A 24,901-nucleotide genomic window follows, 5' to 3' on the forward strand; every position below is an offset into this window, starting at 1 on the left:
CACTGGGAAGGTCCTGTCCCTCATCCCCACCAACCACACCTGGCAAGGAGGTGGGACTGAAAGCAGGGCCTCCCCAGACGATCTTAATCTCTGAGATGGTTCATAGAAGGAGATACATTCATACAGGTAAGCTGGGCCAGAACTGTTTAGGGCTTTAAAGGCTAAAGCCAGCAATTTGCATTGTGTTTGGTAGCAGATGGGCAGTCAGTGGAGTGGATGCAACAGGGGAGTTGTATGCTCCCTATATGCCTTTCCAGTGAGAAATCTGGCTGCTGCCCATTGAACCACTTGAAGCTTCTGAACAGTTTTCAAAGGCAAGCCCATGTAGAGCACGATGCATCAATCTATTCAAGATGATTCTATAGTATGCAACCATGGCAGCCTTTATTAATTCTAGACTACACTAATTCTAGAGTATAGATGCATCCTTTGTACACATCATGATAAAGCATAAATACTAAATAATAATAACAATAACTATGGCTCACGAATGGGACACTGAAGAAGGCGACAGAAGGCCTGAACCTTGCAGCCCAGGAGCAAGCTATCAGAACAAAGGCAATTAAGGCCAAGATCGAAAAATCAGCTGATGACCCAAAATGCAGACTGTGCAAGGAAGCTGACGAAACCATTAATCATATCCTCAGCTGCTGTAAGAAAATCACACAGACAGACTACAAACAGAGGTGCAACTATGTGGCCCAAATGATTCATTATGCCTCAAGTACCACCTCCCAGCAGTAAAGAATTGGTGGAATTACAAACCTGCAAAGATAAAGGAAAATGAACATGCAAAGATACTGTGGAACTTCCGAATCCAGACTGACAAGGTTCTGGAACACAACACACCAGACATCACAGTTGTGGAAAAGGAAAAGGTTTGGATTATTGATGTCACCATACCAGGTGACAGTCGGATTGATGAAAAACAACAGGAAAAACTCAGCCGCTATCAGGACCTCAAGATCAAACTGCAAAGACTCTGGCAGAAACCAGTGCAGGTGGTCCCGATAGTGATCAGCACATTGGGTGCCATGCCAAAAGATCTCAACCGGCATTTGGAAACAATAGACATTGACAAAATCACGATCTGCCAACTGCAAAAGGCCACCCTACTGGGATCTGCTCGCATCATCCGAAAATATATCACACAGTCCTAGACACTTGGGGAGTGTTCAACTTGTGATTTTGTGAAACGAAATCCAGCATATCTATCTTGTTTGCTGTGTCATACAATAATAATAATAATAATCTTATTTCTTATCCACCCCTCCTCGTGGCTTGAGGTGAGTTACAACATGGCTAAAAATACAAGATCATCAGAAATATTCTATAAAATACACATCTTCAACCATATTTCTACAAAATACATATTAAAATACACATTACAAAGATTAAACACAAGATACAAGTTTAAAATCTGTGGCCTGCCAGAAGAGATAGGTCTTGAAATGTGTTTTAAATTTTGACAGCTTAGTTAGGAGCTGGAGCTCTTCCGGCAGGTCGCTCCACAGTCTTCTGGGGGTGGCTGATGAAAAGGTCCTCTGGGTGACAGTCACCAATTGGGTTCTGGTGGGCTGGAGTAGATGCCCTCCAGAGGACCTCAGTGTTCGAGTGATCCTGTAGGTGACCTGGATCCAAACCATGTAGGGCTTTAAAGGTCAAAACCAACACTTTGTACTTTGCCCCAAACCATCACCCAGAAACCATCACCCAGAAGCTTTGCCCAGAAACCATGCCCAGATCACCCTGTCACCATATCAGCAAATTTGATAAAGCTTCAGGTTTGTTGGCCAAATGTGCTATACAGTGTTCCCTCACTTATCGCGGGGGTTACATTCCTGGTTGGAGTAGTTGTCCCCCAGAGGACCTCAGTGTCCTAAAGGGTGGATTGTGCAGGAGAAGATGATCCTATATGTAACCTGGATCCAAACCTTTGATCTTGGAAACTAAGCAAGGTTGTCTCTCTTTAGTACCTATATGGAAGATCACCAAAGGGTATCATGTGCTGTAGACTATATTTCACAGAAAGGAACTGGCAAAACCACTGCTGAGTCAGAAGACTCTATGAAATTAATGGGGTCACCATACGGTAACAGGTAATTTGATGGCACACACACACACACACACACTAACACACACACACACACAATGCATATAGAGACAAAATTATTTAAAATCATGAATATCCTGATAGGCTCAAAATGGGATTCATACACTCAGAAAACAATTCTTGGAGTGATAACAGAAAGTTCATTTAAAAAAAAACCCAGCTCCTGTGCCACAGCATCAAAAAATGCAAATACTGTTGCTGTGGTCATTAAAAAGTCATAAAATAACCCATAAATTTATAATGATACTGTATTGAAATTGTTCTATACAGGTCTGGATATTACTCTTTAAATAGATTTATTTTGGACATTTTTTCCTGCTGAGCTGGAAATGGTACAGGAAAAAAAGTTAAAAAAATAACTATAATAATCAAGGCTTTGGAGCTTCTGCTCAAGGGAAAAAAACCCAGAAGTGGTTGAACATTTTTGCTGACATTATGCCAGCTGCAGTACTCAGCAAAAGTTCCATGACATTGGTTGTATTTTTATTCTGCTCTCATTTTCTGATTGCGTATTTTCTACCCTTCCTCTCCTGGCCAAAGATAGACAGTGATGATGGCACTTCCAACCATGTAACACTAGTGAATTTTAGACCAGAGTAATTGCCACATAGGATTGCTTTTGATAGTTTTTTTTAAAACAGTTTATGATAGAATTCTATACATTCATAAAAAGTGTGGTGAATGTTAAAAGAAATTTGAATTTATCTCATCTCTCCCCATTCTTTCTGGCAATTTAATTGATTGTTTAATAAGTAAAGAGTTGAATAGACAAAAATAACTTCAACCCTCCATTTAACGGATTCTGCATCTATGGGTTCACAGAATCATAAAGTTTGAAGAGACCACATGGGCCATCTAGTGCAACCCCCTGCTATGCAGGAAAAGCACAATCAAAGCACTCCTGACAGATGGCCATCCAGTCTCTGTTTTAAAGCCTCCAAAGAAAGAGCCTCCACCACATTCCGAGGCAGAAAGTTTCACTGTTGGACAGCTCTTACGGTCAGAAAGTTCTTCCTAATGTTCAGGTGGAATCTCATTTCCTGTAATTTGAACCAATTGCTCCTAAGTCCTGATTTCCTGGACAGCTCCCTCTTTCTTACCACAGCCTTTCAAATATTGAAACATGGTGATCACATCTCCTCTGAAACCTCTCTTCTGCAAGCAAAACATATCCATTCAACCATCATTAGCTTGAAAATATTTTCTAAATGTCCAAATAGCAAAACTTGATTTTGCCATTTTATATAAGTGTTACCATTTTACTATTCCATTGTATATAATGGGATTTGAGAATCAACCGATTCTGGTATCCACAGAAGTACTGGATTCAACCCCCATTGGATATCATGGACCCACTTTGCTACTTTATACTAAGCATTAATAACATATTTAAACAACAACTACAAGATTAAATGATGGCCTGTTAAACAGTCAAATTAATAACTGACCTAGATAATTAGAATAAAACCAGATGCCTTTCAGCCTTTCCTGACCACTAGGGATCAACCTAGATGGGATTAGAGAGTTCAGGATCTGATAATATTTCACTGCTGGAAAGGTATTAAAACTTTGCTCCCAGTAATGATAACTTTTCACCTGGGACAGCTGCATGCAGAATCTAAAGCTTCAGATGCTGGATTCCTGCTAAAGTTTCCCCCCCACCCCCAATTGGGGCCTTTTCATACTATGAATTATAATAATAATAATAAAACTTTATTTATACCCCGCCACCATCTCCCCAACGGGGACTCGGGATGGCTTACATGGGGCCATGCCCGGGACAATACAATATAGCAAAATATAAAAACAACATATCATAATACAATTACAACAATACAATAAATAATCGTATACAGTACAACACAAAATCAAAAAAAGCAATATAACAGGGCAGGCCGCATGAACACTTAGTTAAAACTCGGGGTGAGAAAAGGATAAGAATAAAACCACGGGGAACAGGGACATAAGATAGCAAACAGTCTAGGGGATAAATGATGGGGGGAGTAACAAAAAGCGTGTAACAGTTACTCTCAGAAAGCACATCAGAAGAGCCATGTTTTTAAATCTTTCCTGAAGGCTAAAAGAGTGGGGGCTTGCCTGATTTCAATGGGCAATGAGTTCCACAAATGGGGGGCCACAGCAGAAAAGGCCCTCTCCCTTGTTCCCACAAGGCGGGTCTGGGATACAGGCAGTGGCGACAGGAGGGCCTCCCCTGATGATCGAAGAGATCGGGCAGGTTTATGGTAGGAGATACGGTCACGAAGGTAGGCGGGTCCCAAACCCTTTAGGGCTTTATAAATGATGGTCTGCACCTTGAATTGGGATCGGAAAGTGAACGGCAGCCAGTGGAGCTCCTTAAACAGGGGAGTGGATCTCTCCCTGTAACTCACCCCAGTTATTAATCTGGCAGCCGAGCGTTGGACCAGTTGTAATTTCCGAGCCGTCTTCAAGGGAAGCCCCACGTAGAGTGCATTACAGTAGTCCAGTCTAGAGGTAACTAAGGCATGGACCACCGTGGTCAAGTCAGACTTCACGAGGTATGGTCGCAGTTGGCGCACAAGTTTGAGTTGTGCGAAAGCCCTCCCGGCCACCGCCGACACCTGAGCCTCAAGCGTCAACGCTGAATCCAGGAGGACCCCCAAACTGCGGACCTGTGATTTCAGGGGGAGTGCAACCCCGTCCAGCACAGGTTGCCACCCGATACCCCGATCCGACGAGCGACTGACCAGGAGGGCCTCTGTCTTGTCAGGATTGATCCTCAGCTTGTTCCTCCTCATCCAGTCCGCCACAGCGGCCAGGCACTGGTTCAGCATCTGAGGGGCTTCCTCGGATTCAGATGGAAACGAGTAGTGGATTTGTGTGTCATCTGCGTAGAGATGGCAACACCCTCCAAAACTCCGGATGACCTCTCCCAGCGGTTTCATGTAGATGTTAAATAGCATGGGGGATAGAATAGACCCTTGCGGGACCCCACAAGTCAATGGCCAGGGGTCCGAGCAGGTATCCCCCAGCTTCACCATCTGGGAACGACCCTCCAGGAAGGACTGGAGCCACAGCAGAACCGTGCCACCAAGCCCCATCCCAGAGAGCCTCCCCAGAAGGATACCATGGTCGATGGTATCGAAAGCCGCTGAGATGTCCAAGAGAACCAGCAGGGTCACACTCCCCCTGTCCAGCTCCCTGCGGAGGTCATCCACCAAGGCCACCAAAGCCGTCTCGGTGCTGTGCCCAGGCCTGAAGCCAGACTGCGAGCGGTCCAGAAAATCAGTGTCATCGAGGAACTCCTGGAGCTGCGTGGCAACCACCTGCTCCAGAACCTTGCCCAGAAATGGGAGGTTGGAAATTGGCCTGTAGTTGTTACATACAGATGGGTCTAACGAGGTCTTTTTTAATAATGGTTTTACTACCGCCTGCTTAAAGCAGGATGGAACTGACCCCTGAACCAGGGAGGCATTTATTATAGCCACAAACCAATCCAACAACCCATCTTTGGCCAGCTTCACCAGCCAAGAAGGACAAGGATCCAGAGCGCAAGTGGTCGCCCTCACAGACCCAAGAATCCCCTCCACGTCATCAGGAAGAACAAGCCGGAAAGAATCCCACAAAATCGGACAGACAGGTACCTCGGTTACCTCCGCTGGAACTACAGTTAAGCTGGAGTCCAACTCACGGCGTATCTGAGCGACTTTGCCTGCAAAATGGTGCGCGAAATCGCTGCACCGAGTTGCCAAGTCATCAGGAAACCCCTGACTGCCATGGTTCCATCCTGTGGTATCTAGGATTTGTTGTTAGATGAAACACTCTGGCTGAGAATTTTAAATGCTCTTCTTTAAACTGCAAATCTCAGGATGCCATGCTGATCAAGGTGGAATAAAAGTGCTATTTCTGTGTAGTGTGAATGCATCTCAAGCTGCAAAAAATCTAACTCAGGGGTCTTAATAGTTATTATCTGATAATGTGAACCAACTCATCCAAGCTCTGAGAGGTGATATCCAACTCCCACCTCTGATGCTGTACCTATGGCAATGCATTCACACAAGCAAGTCATCCTTTGATGATGTAGCCAATAGATGACAAAGAGTCACAAATATTTAATATGTCAGAACTGAAGGTGAGTAATCAGTTCTTTTTCTGGCAGTAAGGTAACCTAAAAGTACTGCAGTCAAAGTCAAAAAGGTATTTCACTAATGGCATAAGTGCGTCAGTTCTAGAAGCACAACTCTTTTCCAACGGAGGTTTATAAATATCTGATTAAACTCTCCCTCTAGTGATTTCATGGGAACCAAGATGACTCATTTAGCTAGTACTCAGCATGTGGGAAATATCTCCAGTTTCGTAGGCAATGAGTCTTATTGCTTCAAAGTTTTTTTTTAAGTTAGAGCATTCTCATAGGACTCAAATAGTTTTGGTGAGGAAGGGATATACATGAATAACTTCCTTTCTCTACTGGTTCACCCTCAAGGGTTTTTTTTGTAATATTTCCTGTACTGAAAGTAGAGTTTTATGTATATTAGTGAAACTTCCATATAGAGATATGTTCATCTCTATAGGGTAGTTCTTTTCAAGCAATTTGAATAATGAACCAGCACATTCTCCCCATTGAGTCAGGGATTAGTGCCATTTTTGTCCTCTATTATTATTGTATCCACATTATTTCCCAGAAACTCAGCATGGTCTGGCAGCCAGCTATTGATAGACTTTTCCTGGCTTGTGGATCACCATTTTGGGTATATGTGATTCTAACAGTGTATATATGCTTATACGTATTTGTGGAATTATCTGTACAAGGTAGGGTAGGGACAGGTTGACAAAAACTAAAGGAATACACGGGTTGGTAGTTGATACTAAAATAGGAAATAAAATATTAAGAAAACAACAACAACAACAACAACAACAACAACAACAACAACAACAACCAACTTTATTTCTATTTCTCCTTATCTCCTTGAGGGGACTCAGGGCAGATTCCAACAAACAATGGCATACATTCAACGCCTTCAAAAAACAGATAAATATTGGCATAAAATCCCAGCAAGACCCCACATATGAATACAGCACTAAAAACTTAACATCAAATTAAACCTAATATCAGTGAACTGAGTATAACATCAATAACTTAAACCAATATAGTCAGACAGAATCAGACAGAAAAGTAGAGAACATTTTCTATGCACACATAGAAAAATGGACCTGGAGGGAAAACAAACTGAGGACAGATATAGAGGAAAGATTATTGCACAACACAGAGCTTGAGAAAATTATTTTTGGAGGACTGCTGGAAGACTTTGGACTAATTGTTTAGGAATAATTTGTTTCTGTTACAGTATTATGCAGTTATGAAATGCCAGTCACTTTATTCATTTCAGTACGTTATCCAGAATGTTACATCTCTCAAGAGTAATTCATAAAACATTTAACAAGTGATGTACATTTGATGGAGAGTGTTGTAGTTCAGCCCATGATTGTACCTGCTCCTAATGTTAATGAAGATGTGGATATGGGATTTCTGGGCCTCCGAGTCAGCATGAGATTTTAAGTCCTGAAATTGAGCAGTCTGTGTCTCCAACAGCTAGTGAAGGCCACATTCCAGAGAGGGGCCCAGATGCTGATGAGAAGTCTTTCTCTAGAGAATCAAGGTCAGAGGCTAAAATGAGTTCAGAGGATGAAATCCCAGGTGGAGTGGGCAATAAGCTGATATATAGGAGACTTAGTTTTCATAAACTCCAGGCTGCTCAGCAGAATCTCCAAAGGTCAAAGCTCTAGTTAGAGAAGAAGCCATTATCTGGCAGTCAAGGAAAATGGCACGATTTCATAGGTATATTAGAGAGGCCAGTGGGATTTTCCAGCAGTCTGGTCAACATTGGTTATTGAGGCAACATTGTTTGTCAAGTCCTAATCAAGGGATTTCCTAAGGGAAATCCAGTTCCATGTTTTTGTTTGTTCATGTTTCACACTTCCAATTTTGAAGGATTGTTCCTGGATTTTGGTATTGGATTTTATGCTGCCTTATGCATCCTGTTTCTTTTGTATTTCTGTGCTTTTGAAACTAGTCTTGTACCTCGAATCTTGTGGACTATTTCATACATTTAGACTTGGATGTTTTTACTATTTTTGCTGAACTGCTTTTTATATAATCTTCAATAAACTGCTTTGTTGATTTTACTTGGATTGGAGTGTGGTGGGTAAGTACAGAGATGCATCCTGCCCTGGGATACAACAGAGGGCTGGTTTTGCCTGGAACCTCTGTAATTTTCCATATCTTTACATTTTCCAAGATATATACCATTTAGGGTTTGAGGTCTTCCCTGGAATTCCTATGACTTCTTTTTGTCTCCTCACCATACAACAAGTTGAGTAAATTTGAAGAGGTGGGAGGTTTGCTGAAAACATCCACATGATCAGGCAAGAGCAAATTTCAAGGGTGAACAAAATCTGTTGGTCTATACTTGTTATTTAATTTTTATTTATTTATTTACAGTATTTATATTCCGCCCTTCTCACCCCGATGGGGACTTAGGGCAGATTACAGTGAATATATATGGCAAACATTCAATGCCACCAGACAAACAACATACAGACACACACAGAGGCATTTAATAGCTTCAGCTTCATGATTCCGGCCACAGGGGGAGCTGTTGCTTCACCGTCCACTAGTGACTGTACTTCCTCATTCCTTTCCTGTATGTTGCTGGCAATTTTATTGTGTAGTAAATTAGTTAAATTAGCCTACCGCATAAAGCGTACCTAATTTTCCTACTTGACAGATGCAACTGTCTTTCGGGCTGCATAGGTCAACAGCAAGCCAGGCTATTTAATGGTTGGGGGCTTACCCTGGCTTCGAACTCATGACCTCTCAGTCAGTAGTGATTTATTGCAGCTGGTTACTAGCCAGCTGTGTCACAGCCCTGTCTTAATCAGGACAGTGGTTTCCAAATTTCCACACAAAATTAGCTAAGATACCCTCTCATTCTCCTATTGAAAATGATAGATTTTGATAAAATTTGAAGTTTCCGATTCTTCTCAATTAAGAAAAGAAGTCTGTATACTTAGAGTATAAACACTCCTTCTTTTCTTTACAAATCTTGGTGGATGAACATCTAGTGATTTAAATTCTTAATCAAACATGAAAGAAAACTTTATAAAATACATTACTTCCACTATGTGGTTTCAATAGTATCCATCACAAAAACAGAGGTCTTTCTCCCTTTTATTTTGTCTTTGGTTTATTTGTAATATCTGAGAACATTTGATACTATAAAAGGTCACTTGAAAAGTTATAGATAAGCAGTTATTGAAATACCTTATAGCCACTCAAGCTACTTTTGTCAAACATATGAACAATGTCAGTGTCAAAATCCACAGAAAGAATATTCACTCAGTGGGAACATGGATATCTTATGGGAAGTATCTAATTAAATGAGAAAATGTTCAGGAAAAAAATATGAAGGGGCCAAGTATATACTGAAGAAACAGAATATGCACAGTTGGAATGTAGAAAGGTCTGAAAGTGATATTGATGAAAAGCGAGAAGGCAGCTAGACTTTGAAATGACACATTTCGTGTGTCACATGTTTTTGATTTGACAGCAGATTCCCCTTGAGAAGTGCCAGGCAGATTCTACAGTAATTTTCCACAATGGCATGTTAGATAAAAAAAAATGTTAGACAGTGATCTCAGATCAAAGTAACTCAGAATATTAAAGCTAAAAATGTACCAGTACATTTAGTACACATGAGCCAGATAATTTATAGAATATATATAATATATATACTTCTGTCTGAAAACCAAGATATATTTCTCTTTTCCTCTGTGTATAATAAAGAAATTTTATATTTGGAATAAGTTGAACCTGTTATGCCAACATGTATGCAATGAATGAAAGTCCTGCTGCATTCAAAGTATATTCAACAAGGCAAACTTGCTAAATCATCCCTATAAACTCTAAAATACTTCTGCAATCAGAAGCTGACTTGTCATCAAATTTTCCACACAGTGGGGTTGTGTTCATCACATCACCATATCCAGGACACTCACTAAAGAGAGAATCTGAAAAACAAAAAGGAAAAGCTGTATTCTCATCAAGTTTTAGATTGTGGTTTTGAAATATTGCAATTGGCTCCAAGTCTGCTTCTTGCCTCTTTTGCCATGCAATCAAATAGAAAGGAGAACTTCCAAAGGTAGGTTTCAATGGAACCTAGGTTCACCTACCACTAATAGCTTCATTCAAATGAGATGGAGGTAATGACCTAAATTAATTAATTTTTCAGTTTCTAGTGCTTAACATTAATTCATTTCCAACCTAACATTCCAAACTCTGATCTGCTCTTGTTAGAAGTAGAAAAAGTTAAAGGTCACCTTTTTACTAGAAAGTTCATAATTTAAAATATTACCTTTCAAAAATAATTGTTTAACTAGTTTGTTACTGAGATTAATATTCCCCTCTGTGTGTATGAAAGGGATAGGCATGTTTCAGTTAAACACAGAGAAAATGTTACTCAAACTAGCCTTCAATGCTATACAGTATAAATGTATTTCTACTCTATAATTTAATCAAAACTATATCTCATTGAATGTCTTCAAGCTTCACATACTTAAATGTTCTTCCTTTCAGTGCGGTCTATATATAGGTATCCCCTCTACTCATCTTCCTGCACATGTTTCCTATATATAGACTAGATCAGGGGTCCCCAAACTAAGGCCCGGGGGCCGGATGCGGCCCATCGAAGCCATTTATCCGGCCCCCATGGCACAAGGGCAGAAGGGGGTTAGACTAAATGACCCAAGGGGTCTCTTCTTCTCTTACAACCCTTATTATTATTATTATTATTATTATTATTATTATTATTATTATTATTATTATATTTTATGACACAGCAAACAAGATAGATATGCTGGATTTCGTATCCCAAAATCACATTATTATTATTATTATTATTATTATTATTATTATTATTATTATTATTATTAACATTGAGGCTGGGTGGCCATCTGTCAGGGGTGCTTTGCTAGTGCTTTTGATGCACAAAGGCAGAAGGGGATTGGACTCAATGGCCCAAAGGGTCTCTTCCAACCCTCTTTATTAATAATAATAATAATAATAATAATAATAATAATAATAATAATAATAATAATAATAAAAATTGAGGCTGGATGGCCATCTGTCAGGGGTGTTTTGCTTGTGCTTTCGGTGCACAAAGGCAGAAGGGGATTGTACTCAATGGCCCAAAGGGTCTCTTCCAACCCTCTTTTTTATTGTTGTTGTTGTTGTTATTATTTTATTGTATGACACAGCAAACAAGATAGATATGCTGGAATGATGATGATGATGATGATGATGATGATGATGATGATGATGATGATGATTGCTCGGTGGCCAACTATAATCCGGCCCTCCAACGGTCTGAAGGATCGTGAACCGGCCCCCTGTTTAAAAAGTTTGGGGACCCTTGGACTAGATCATGAAAAACTGCATACCACTTGTTTACAGACATCAATATTTTATTGTTGAAAGACATGAGAAGCCACATGGATTTTTCCAGAGTTGGCGGGAGGGAGGGATCTCTAAAGGATTACAGTAGAGTCCCGCTTATCCAACGTAAACGGGCCGACAGAACGTTGGATAAGTGAATATGTTGGATAATAAGGAGAGATTAAGGAAAAGCCTATTAAACATTAAATTAGTTTATGATTTTACAAATTAAGCACCAAAACATTATGTTATACAACAAATTTGACAGAAAAAGTCGTTCAATATGCAGTAATACTATGTAGTAATTACTGTATTTACGAATTTAGCACCTAAATATCAGGATTTATTGAAAACATTGACTACAAAAATGCGTTGGATAATCCAGAACGTTGGATAAGCGAGTGTTGGATAAGTGAGACTCTACTGTATATGATTGCAATTTGTGCCTGTAATGTGTACAGTTATATTAGCAAAGGGGGATAGCACACACTTTTTTAAGGACTTTATCATACAAGGCAGGCAAACAGCATTGCATCTGGAGCATTACCTTTGGTGATGTTTGTTATCACACAACATCATGTGCATCCCACTCCTCTTGATTCCTCAATCCCTAGCTATTGATGGGTAAACTCATTAATAGCTCCCCATCCTGCTACGTTCCCACTAGCTAACTACATCAGTAGGTGGGATTCTTCTTCCACCTCTTTGCCCTTGCCGTTGCTATTCCCAAGGTTGTTGTTTTATTTTTATTATATATTATATATATGATGATTTTTTAAATGTTAAAATTGGGTAATCGCTCACAAAAAATAGAAATAATATGAAATTAAATAAATTAACCTCAAGACACTCTGGATTGAGAATAGTGGATATGGGATATTGTTGGTGCACAACTCGGTATGTTCATTACCTGCAGAAAACTGACTTGCAGCACAGCAGTTTGTTGTGATAAAGACCTTAATGCCATATTCCCTGACATTTAAAAGCTGACAGAATGTCCAAAAATATTTGAAAGTCCTAGGATGTAATTCAGAAGCTACACACAGAAGACATTATGGACTTCAGCAAAACTTTATGTGTAACGAAAGATATAAAAAAAAAGAATCTAAAAAATACAAAAAAATACCAGATGCACAAACACAGTACAGCAATCTTAGAAATGGTTTAGACATTTTCTGGCACTGTGACATTGAAAATGTTGCATAATTTATCAGAAGAACTTCCGTGTATTCCAGTTATTTTCTTGGTTTTTGTGAACTTCTCTGTAAGAGATAGCAATGAGGACTGCAGAGAATTCCCTTGGCAGTAGAAGATAAATAAGTACACTTCTTCAGGATTTGAAATTCCAGGAGAGATTGGCTTCTGACAAGTTTCTGTACAAGGTCCATTCTTTTGTTTCTTTGTTTTCAGTTGGTAGACATGGTTTTCAGACAACATATCTCCACTCACAGTTGAAACCCGAATTGTTTTCTGGGTATTGTTTTCAATTCATAGATATGGGTAGCTTATTTACCCAGCTTGCCATCCAGCCCTAGGCCCCCTCTGTCCAGCACCACACAAGAGTCCTTTGAAGATTCACAACAGCATAGCCTTATTGTCCATTGAGGAAAAAATACCCAATATTTCCATATAAATCTCATATTTGTTTCCCATACTGAGCTGTTGAAAGGTTTATAAAAGTTAGTCAATACAGCAGACATTTCCATAAATGTACATGACAAGTTATTATACTAAATCAATGTTCTAAGCATGTTGAGACTAGTGAAGTTTCAGACGCATATTGTAGGTTATATCATTTTAACATCCATGTGTTTGTGACCAGGGGAGTGTCAGGGAGTGAAGATTTTGCACTGAAAACATTCTACATTCTCCATCTCCCCGAATGGACTCGGGGTGTCTAACAGGGGGCCAATCCCAAAGAACAAACAGTAAACAGAATAAAATGCATATGTAACCAACATCATCATACAAGTAAAGTAACCAAAATTAAAACTACAAAATACAAAATAATACAATAAAACAATAAAATACAAAATGATAAAAAGCAAAACCACAAGTTAAGGCAATATGATAGATAAAATGAGAGGGTGGTCTGGAACAAAGTGCAAAGGTATAAATTGTAAACACTGCTTGGTCGGGTAAGTAAACAAAGTGCTAACATGATCCCTAGAAGATTTGGAACAGGATAAGAAGTCAAGTCATTTCCAACAGGGGAGCAGAGAATTGTGCAAAATATAGCGGTTTTCCTTTAGCTGGGGTCTGTCATGGGGATTAATTAATCGAAGGCATACTGGAAAAGCCAAGTTTTTAATTCTTTTCTAAAGGCTGACAGAGTGGGGACTTGTCTAATCTCCCAGGGAGGGAATTCCAGAGCTGGGAGGCCACCACAGAATAAATCCTCTCCTTCATCCCAACAAGCCAAGCTTGTGATGGAGGGGGAAGCGAGAGAAGGGCCTCTCCAGATGATCGAAGAGATCATGCAGGTTCATAAGGAGCAAGGCGGTCACGAAGGTAGGCGGGTCCCGAATCAATCAGGGCTTTGTATGTAATAACCTGCACCTTGAATTGGGGCCGGAAAGTGATCGGCATTCAATGGAGCTCCTTGACCGGGGGGGGGGGGGTTGACTGCTCCCTGTAATTCGCTTCGGTTAGCAATCTGACTGCCGATCATTGGACCAATTGTAGTTTCTGGGCCATCTTCAAAGGCAGCACCATGTAGAGTGTGTTGCAATAGTCCAATCTAGAGGTAACTAAGGCATGGACCACCGTGGCCAAGTCAGACTTCACGAGGTACGGTCACAGCGGGCACACAAGTTTAAATTCTGCAAAGGTCCTCCCAACCACTTTCAACAACTGCGCATCAAGTATCAGCGCTGAATCCAGGAGGACCCCCAAGCTGCGGACCTGTGTCTTCAGGGGGAGTGTTACCCTTTGGAGCACAGGTTGCCACCCTATACCCTGATCCAACATGCAACTGACCTGGAGGACCTCTATCTTGTCAGGATTAAGCTTCAGCTTGTTTGCCCTCATCCAGCCCATCACAGTGACCAGGCACTGGTCCAGTATCCGAGGGGCTTCCTTGGAATTTGGTGGAAAAGAGTAGTAGAGTTGGGCATCATCTGCATAGTTAGGTGTCATCTGCATAGAGATGGCACCGAACTCCAAAACTTTGGATGACCTCTCCCAGAGGTTTCATGTAGATGTTAAAAAGCATGGGGGACATAATAGAGCCTTGCGGGACCCCACAGGTCAATGGCGAGGGGTCCGAGCTAGTGTCCCCCAGCTTTACTGACTGGGAACAGCCCTCCAGGAAGAAATGGAGCTACTGCAAAGCAGTACCCCAAGACCCATTCCGGAAAGCCACACAGAAGGATACCATGATCGATGGTATTGAAAGCAGCTGAGATGTCCAAGAGAACTAGCAGGGACACACTCCCCCTATCCAGCTCTTTGCAGAGGTGACCGCCGCCACCAGGTTTTCGTTCTTACCCCAAAGGAGCCATGAACAGGATATGGGCAACACTATGCAGGGGGCACCAGCCCAGAGCTGAAGAAATCAGCTTTCCCCACTTATGAGTTAGTGGCTAAGAAGTCAAGACGGTTGAATGCAATTCCTTCCCTGAACTTTCTGGAAGTGGGATTAGGCACTAGGCTTGAGGAATGGTGGTAGATTTTTCCACATACTGTACTGTTTTGCTTTTGCATATCTTGTGTTAGATCCTAGTTCAATTCCATTTTCACTGTCTCGCCTCTTGATTCCATTTCCAGTCTCAAAGGGATCTTCCCCGAAACCATAATTTGCTTTCAGCAGACAACCAGAACCCTCAATGGGAGAATATCTACTTCCTCCACATCTACTAAACTCATCCATTACTTTGATGATGAGCAGGGATTGGCATGATAAGCTTATAATTTCACTGAGATGGTGTGTCATTTTATTAATTTTTATTAGTTCCAAGGACTGCTATAAATTTTAGCAGCAGTCTTTACAATGAAATTGCCAGAGAGGGACAATAGAGAGCTAAATGGGCTCAATCATGCCTGCATCTTGATTTATCCACCTAATCAGACTGAACTGCTAACTAAAGAGATAGATAACATATTATATGTCTTTGTTTCCCCTTCTTTTGCTTTATCACTTTCACTACATGTATAAAAACAGGACTTGTGTATAAGGTAAAACTCTGGAATATAATTTTTGTAATGTATTTGTGATTTTTGGGGGTATGTAAAATTTGCTAGCATAATAAACAACATTTTATGGCAAAAGTTGACCCCCAGAATGAAGCAGCAGAGATGGTTGTCACAACAGAGAAAGAATCTACACCTTTGAAATGCTAATATAACTGTGGAAGTTTATGTGTATCTATCTATACAAGGGAGTGAGTATATTGCAAAGAAATTATGCTTATCCTGGGGGTGTGACCAAAAATAGGGATAACCTTACTGTGTGAAGCTGCTATATCATGACTAGGGATAGTGGCAACTTACCAGTAACTTTGCCTTCCTCATCACAGTGCTGCTGGTGTTAAGCGACTGTGAAACCCCTGTAGTGCAAGGTCTTACTTACAGCGGGCAGCATATTGCCAGTACTATTCTCCACCTCCCACTTTTTATTTTAAAATATATGTATGTTGTTATTTTAAAATAATAATAATAATCTTTTTTTAGTGAGGTGAGAGTGGGAGAGGACTACAGTACACCTTGATGTCACAAGCATGCCTCCTCAGAAGCACTTGGACCTCATCACACAAGTCAAGTCCTGGGACCATGGTGCGATCAGATGCTATTGATTTTGCCTGTTTTAATCATGAGGGAGATGGTAGACTGGCAAGGAATATCGCATGGTGTCATGTGGTAGGGTGACAGTTCTGCTTCTTATGGCAGTTTGCCACCTGTGTGTGCAAAAGTCCAGAGTCAACAATCTGACAACAAGGAAAAGAAAAGTGAAGATACGAAAATATAGAGATGAACATATGAGTCCTTAATGCAAATTATGCATAAGTTCTGAAACAGCTGATTCAAGCACTCTAAAGAGCGAATGTGTGGAACAGCAACTTTGAACTGCACATGGTATCCATAATTAGAGGAATAAGAACAAGCTGGATGAAAATGATGAATTACCAACATACAAATATCTAAAGAGCTGCGGAGGAAAGAAGAGGCTCCTTGTACACCTGGAACTGTTGTATAGAGACGGAGAAAAAGAACAGCTGAACAAAGCTATTGCAGCTATGTTCTTCTTATCCTTGGCTGAAGTTTGAACTCTTGAGGTTTTATCACACAAGACTTTTAAATCACAATTATCTCATGGTAATTGTTTGTGGCAGGGACTGATCACATGATGTTTCTTTTCTGTTCTCATATGGAAAAACGGTTTGGAAAACATTTTTTTCAATTGCACTTTAATGTCCCTTTTGGGTAATGAAGGGGGAGCTCATTGAGCATGCTTAGGTGATCAGATAAGAAGGAGAAAGGATGGAGATTTCACTTTTTGTAGAGTCCCCTCTTGTACTGCCTCTCCTCTTCCTTCATGCTCTAATGAATGAACATGTTGACTCTTTCACTGAACCAAGTATTATCAGTCTGTTTAATAATAATAATAATAATAATAATATACTTTATTTATATTTCGCTCTTTCTCCCCGAGGGGATTCAAAGCGGATTACAGGTACATATATGGCAAACATTCAATGCTATTATACAATTGACAAAGACAGACAGTACATAAACAAAGGCAAGGCTTCCTTCTTTTCTTCTCCATCTTCTGACTGTGCTTGACTTGGCCATGGGGATGTACTGTTGTTTCATTTTCCATGCAGAGGAGCCTGTTGTCCATGGATGCCTTTCCTGGTTGGAGTTTTTCAGGGCGCCTTTTACCTCCCCGCCAAAGTGGTACCTATTTATCTTCTATAGCAGGCGGTTTAACCCCCTATGCTGGCCCGGCTTAGGAAGGATGGAGAGGAGATCAAGTCAACCAGCTGAACTCCCTTTGATCTGGAGATGCCAGTCTCACTTTCTGCCTTCCTTTCATTTGTTTTCTACAGAAAAGGCAGGATCAGTTGCATATTTGACAGAGGTAGAAAAGAAAGAAATGACACTGCCTCGTATCATTTTAGTTGAATGTGTAGGAAATGAGCTGTCTTTTCCTATATACACACACATATAATCCAGGTTCCTTTATGTTCCACATATACCTTATAGACATAGTCCACAGGTAATTTTATACCATATTTTTAACAATGTTGTGCACAAAACAAATTTTGTGTCCATTAAACCATCAGAGAGCAAAAGTGTCACTCTCTCAGCTATGCATATATACAATTTCAGATTTTGAGGTATTCTGTATTTTGAGATTCCAGATAAGGAATGAGCAACCTGTACTAGTTTTCATTTTCTGACTCACTCCTAATTGCTTCCCATGGCTTGGCTTTGTCTTCTGCCCATTCTACCCAGTGGTTAAAAACCCAGAAGGCAGTATGTCAGATGACTAAACTAGTACAGCCTCTTGATACCTCACCCTTAGGCTGTCTTAAAGCTTGATGAAGTTTTTTATTTTCTATAAAGAAGGAACTGGAATATGGTGGCATTAATATTCTCAACTTTCATTTGCAAATGAAACCTATCATATGTTTTGAAATAGCATCTCAGGTAAATGGAGAATTACTGAACTGTAGACTGGCAAAATTTTCTAAAAAGGAGAAGGGACTTCTCTTATGGAATCTTTCTATTAAAATATGGAACCATAAAATTTTAATATCCATTTTATAGCTTTTATACTGAATGTCATGAGGAATATGACATGATATACACTGCAATTATGTGAGGAAAATAGAAATTGTTTCACACTGTATAGAAGGATTATGCTGATATACTGGCTAATAAGATGTAGACTGAGTTTCCATTCTATAAATACTTACCTGAAAACAATAATAATTGAATTACAAACTTATTTCAGAGTGTATTTTCATAGGAATGTGCACCATGTCTCCACTAGATGAAAACATCAGTCTGTGCAAAGATCTTCTTACTGAGTCTGGGTTCAGGTCAGGAAACCTAACAATTCAGAACATTGTTTGAGTTTGCTCTAACATTGCTTTTGGTCAGCAAATTTATATAGATTTATGCTAAATTATTTCCTCATAATAATGAGGATTACATTTATACTGACCACATCATGCTTTGAATTACATCTCTGATACTTCCTCATTACTATATAGCATGGGGCTAATTAGTAAAGGTAAAGGTTTTCCCCTGACATTACGTCTAGTCATGTCCAACTCTGGGAGTTGGTGCTCATCTCCATTTCTAAGCCAAAAAGCTGGTGTTGTCCATAGAAACCTCCAAAGTCATGTGGCCAGCATGACTGCATAGAGCGCTGTTACCTTCCCGCCGGAGTGGTACCTATTGATCTATTCATATTTGCATGTTTTCGAACTGCTAGGGGCTAACAGTTGGAGTTCACCCCACTCCCCAAATTCAAACTGCTGACCTTTCAGTCAGCAAATTCAACAGCTCACCGGAGGCTAATTGGCCTCCAATAAAATGTTTGCATAGCATCAACAGTACATAAATAACCCCCTCAACCACTACATAGAAAAAAGCAAAACAAAGTGCACAGCAGTAAGATAATTCTTCCCATATGCCCCCCTCCCCTTGTTGAAAACAGACAAATATTTGAAAATGAGGCCAAATATTCCCAAGGAAAGGATTTTGGCATCACTGGAGCCCAAATAATGAAAGCAATTCTTACTGTTAATGTCACTGAACCAAAAATAGTAGCAAAGAGTATGCATAGTATCTCCTAACACTAAAACAGTGGTATCAAATGCTTAAAACTTAGAAGTGCAGACATACTCAAATACTGAGAAGTCCCAAATTAGTTGGTAACTCTGATAAGATTATAACTAAGCTAAATATTCAGAATGTCTGTAAAAATGCAGACAGTCCATTAAAAAATACATTAGAGAGTATGTGGACTGCTGCTGTTTCTATAGAGGCTGCTAAACATGAACATCTTTTTTATTCTGTACGTGGCCTGATGAAAATTTCTAAACAGATGATGAAAGGCTGAATGGTCAGGATGCGGTAATACCCCAAGGATTGCCTCAGTCTTCTTCTCATTTATTAAATGCTCCGTTCAACTGTTTTAATTCTACAATCCAGCTCCAGGCATCCTGAAGTGACAGGCTGTAATGTCAGAGGAGTGCTGTGGAGAATATCATCCTGTCTGCAAAGCTTGCTTGCCACAGGGGAAATACACACAACTTCAGAAATGTAAAGATGAGAGGTACACAGGAACAATGACATAGGTGTTTCTCATTTCTGAACTTTGAGCTGGACATGAAATAAAGGTCAGTCTGAGCCCAGCAAGGAAATAAGCATCCAATCTGAAGGGACTGGAAGCAAAAAGCACATTGCGGAACAATGGCGTTAAAGCTCCATGAGCCAAAAACCTTCATTTGCAGGAGCTGAATATTTATAAAGTACAGCTTTTAGGCCTCTTTATGGATTTGGAACATAGTCTCTGAAGAAATACTTGATGAACATTACAAGATTATGCAATACCATTCATACTTTTATGGTCTCTACATCACTTTAGGTGGGTAAAGTGCACTGCAACCATTCTCGTGTGTTCTCTCTAGAAAGTCTATGGCTTTCTACATTCACCCACACCCAACAAAGTTAATTTGAAAGGCTAGAGTAGCAAGTCTTTGGAAACAGAAAATGCTCTGACATTTTACGAGAGCAATAATAGGATTATGTGATCCATCAACGATGGTTGCTTGTATGCCTCTGCTTTCCACTGAAGTAACCAGTCAATTTCCTCTACTCAGATAACAGCAAATAACTGCAAAGTATTGTGCATTAGACATCCAAAGGCTATTTCAGATCTTGAAAACTGTGGTCAGTGGAAATTTCCCATGCTTCTTCAGTGGCCAAAAGGCTTATATTGGAACAATGGAAAGATATTTGTCCGGACCTTACAAATGGACCAAAGATGGCAAAATAGAAACAGACTGGTGGTGCTGGTCAGGCCTTTCACAACCCATTTCATATTTTGCATGATATATAGATCTGGTTGCCTAATTTGAGGAAATATAACTATGGTTATCCTGAGTGAGAAAACTTGTGCTTTCTGGAAAAGGTGGCAGAAGAGAGGTAGGGCATGGAAAGACTGTACACCAAGATCAAAGGAAAGATGAGTGAGAAAAATGGTAGGAGAGGAAAAAAGAGAAGCAGCTATAACATGAGGGAAGTAACTGAGTTTGTAGCCCTGGCAAAACTTACTCAGGCTGAACGAGTACCATGAGAGGGGGAGAAGTACCTTGAGAGAAGAGAAGAAAACTCAAATAAAAAAGTAGAAGTAGGGAACAAAACAGAGAGCCTCGAAATAATGGATGGATACATTTTTAATCCTAATGAATCTGAATACTTTCACTGATTTTTTAAAAATTGTGTGAGAGGTGGGGGGGGGGCTTGAACTACAGCACTTTTGACTTTTCCACCAGTTAACAATCTGGCCACCACTCTTTGGATCATCTGAAGTTTCTAAACACTCTTCAAAGGCAGTCTTACATTACTGTAATCCAAATGTTAAAGCTAGATAAGTCTCAATGCATACCCTTCAATATTTCACAGTTAAAAAAAAGGAACCACATGACCAAGCAACATTGGAGGCTGAAAGAATTTGCCTTTGTCAAAGCTTTCTCTTAGCCCCCCCCCCCCCTACATGCCTTAGTTGGATGTCCAGGCAAAATTATGTCCCACCTCAAGCCAACACAACCAATAATTGATCCATTATGGGCACCAAAGGCTTTCAGCTGTCTCTGAAGGCAGTCCAGGAGTTGAAACTTCCCACTGTGCCACTAGTTCTGGATAATCCTTTGGCTGTCTTCAAGCCAAGGCCACTCAGATCTCTCAGTGGAGCGTTGTATTCCACCCAAGTTGGTCTTGATCTGGACCTGAATGTTTATGAAACTATCAAGAAACAACAACAACATATATTTGCAATGTTTCTTGAAAGCACAACCAATGGCTTGAAGATAAGAACAAGTCGATAGACCACCACTTATAGGACCTCTTCACACAGGGGCTTTTCAGCCCCATTTTTCCTCTTGTCGATGGGGCCTGGTTGGGATTTGCTGAGAGTCATCAGATGACGCCGGCTTGGCCCTGCCCACATTCCTTCCAAAGTGTAGGGGAAGCATCGCAAAACTCTTCCACCTACACCATGGAGAGAAAAGTGTTTTTTGGGCAGCTCTGTCAGAGCTACCTGGAATCATAGAATCATAGAATCGTAGAGTTGAAAGAGACCTCGTGGGTCATCCAGTCCAACCCCCTGCAAGAAGCAGGAAAATATCATTCAAAGCACCCCCAACAGTTGGCCATTCAGCCTCTTCTTAAAAGCCTCCAAAGAAGAAGCCTCCACCACTGTCCAGGGGAGAGAGTTCCACGGCTGAACAGCTCTCACAGTGAGGAAGTTCTTCCTAATGTTCAGGTGGAATCTCCTTTCCTGTAGTTTGAAGCCATTGTTCCGCATCCTAGTCTGCAGGACAGCAGCAAACAAGCTTGCTCCCTCCTCCCTATGACTTACCCTCACATATCTATACCTTTACTATTATGTCTCCTCTCAGCCTTCTCTTCTGCAGGCTAAACATACCCAGTTCTTTAAGCTGCTCCTCATAGGGCTTGTTCTCCAGACCCTTGATCATTTTAGTCGCCCTCTGGACATTTTCCAGCTTGTCGACATCTCCCTTCAACTGTGGTGCCGAGAATTGGACACAGTATTCCAGGTGTGGTCTGACCAAGGCAGAATAGAGGGTTAGCATGACTTCCCTTGATCTAGGCACTATACCCCTATTTATGCAAGTCAAAATCCCATGGGCTTTTTTTGCCACCACATCACATTGTAGGCTCAAGTTTAACTTGTTGTCTATGAGGACTCCAAGGTCTTTTTCACACATACTGCTGTCGAGCCAGGACGTCCCCCATTCTGTATCTTTGCATTTCATTTTTTTCTGCCGAAGTGAAGTATCTTGCATTTGTCCCTGTTGAACTTCATTTTGTTAGTTTCTGCCCATTTCTCTAATCTGACAAAATCGTTTTGAATTCTACTCCTGACTTCTGGAGTGTTAGCTATCCCTCCCAGTTTGGTGTCGTCTGCAAACTTGATGATTGTGCCTTCTAACCCTTTGTCTAAGTCGTCAATGAAGATGTTGAACAGAACCGGGCCCAGGATGGAACCCTGAGGCACTCCACTCATGACTTCTTTCCAAGATGAAGAAGATGCATTGGTGAGCACCCTTTGGGTTCATTCGCTTAACCAATTACAGATCCACCTAACCATAGTTTTGCCTAGCCCACATTTTACTAGCTTGTTTGTCAGAAGGTCATGGGGGACCTTGTCGAAGGCCTTACTGAAATCCAGATAGGCTACATCCACAGCATTCCCCGCATCTACCCAGCTTGTAACTCTATCAAAAAAAGAGATCAGATTAGTCTGGCATGATTTGTTTTTGGTAAATCCGTGTTCACTATTAGCAATTACCACATGTGTTACTTAGTGTTTGCAGACTACTTCCTTAATGATCTTTTCCAGAATCTTACCTGGTATCAACATGAGGCTAACTGGATGGTAGTTGTTTGGGTCGTCCTTTTTTCCCATCTTGAAGATAGGGATACATTTGCCCTACTTCAATCTGCTGGGACTTCTCCCGTTCTCCAAGAACGCTAAAAAATTATTGCCAGTGGTTCCGAAATAACTTCTGCTAGTTCCTTCAATACTCTTGGGTGTAGTTGGTCTGGCCCTGGAGACTTAAATTCATTTAGAGTGGCCAGGTATTCCTGGATGACTTCTTTCCCGATTTGGGGTTGGATTTCCCCCAATCCTTCATCTACTCCATGTTGCTGAGGTTGAGGCTGGCTTTCTTTTTATGAGAAGACTGAGGCAAAGAAGGCATTAAATAGTTCTCCCTTTTCCCTATCCCCTCTCAGAATTTCCCCATCTTCTCCTCACAGAGGCCCTATTGCCTCCTTATTCTTCCTTTTCCTACCGATTTAAGCAAAGAAGCCCTTTTTATTGTTTTTAATGTCTCTGGCAAACCTGAGCTTGTTTTGTGCTTTAGCCTTGCAAACCTTTTCCCTACAGGAGTTGGCTATTCATTTGAATTCTTCTTTGGTGATTTCTGTAACACCTCTAGGCTGCGTGAGCCCTGGAACCCAACACAGAGGCCAATAAACAATCTAATATCTTTATTAAAGCAATAAAGGAATCAAACAAAAATAAGCAGAGTGTATAGTCCAGCAATAGTCCTTTTAGGAAAGGTCAAATATAGTCCAGTAATATAAAGTTTAATGTCCAGTATTAGAGATCAAGTTTTTAAATCCAATAACCGAAACGCACTCAAACTTCCAAGCAATTTGAATGGGGAATAAAGCAAGGTCTCTTCAAGAAAGTTCCAGGTTCGATGTTCAATGCAAGGAATCAAGGCAAGGCAAGGATTCACAGGAACAAGAGTCGATGTTAACTTTCCAACTGTCACGTTGACACTGCGACAGGTAGCCTGTGCCCAGAACTTTTATGGAAGTTCAAAAACTCCCCGAACCAGGTGTTTGAGTCCACATTTTCCCAAGGGAAACAGACTGATGACAACAACCTGCCAGATGTAAGCCTCCCTGAATCTTCCCAAGAGAACCGGTTTAATTATAATCCTCTCTCTCCGCTAATCTCACACTTCATCTCTGAAACTCCTTTTGGGAGCGGTGTGTTTTGAGAAAAGACTTTCTATCAAACACAACACTTTCCGGGGAACCAGGCTCTGTTTCAAGGGCTTCCGTAATTAGCTTTGGCACCAAACTGTCAACAGGGGACATCTGGAATGGAACAGAATCTTGCTGAGTTGGGAAAAAAACCATATCCTCTTCAGTTTGATCCATGATGGCTGCGGGGTCATGGCTCAAGGGTCCCTGAGACATCACAATTTCTCCCTTTTTCCACTTCTTGTGCATGTCTCTTTTGAGTCTTAGACCAGTTAGAAGTTCTTTGGACATCCATTCTGGCTTCTTTGCACTTGTCTTGTTTTTATGCTTTGTTGGCACTGTTTGTATTTATGGCCGAGTTTGTTTTCCAGCAGATATCAGGATAGTTGAAATCGCCCATGACTACACAACGATATCTTTTTGAGTCCTGGTTCCGTTGATTCATATCCAGATGCTTTCAAGCTGGTTTCCCAGATTGCCGTCTTGCATCTCTTCTGCAACATAAATGTTTTTGACATTTAAGGCTCCTTCCCTTCCTCTACCCTTTGTTCTGTTTC

Source organism: Anolis carolinensis, chromosome 2, assembly GCF_035594765.1.
Source record: "Anolis carolinensis isolate JA03-04 chromosome 2, rAnoCar3.1.pri, whole genome shotgun sequence".
NCBI lineage: Eukaryota > Metazoa > Chordata > Lepidosauria > Squamata > Dactyloidae > Anolis > Anolis carolinensis.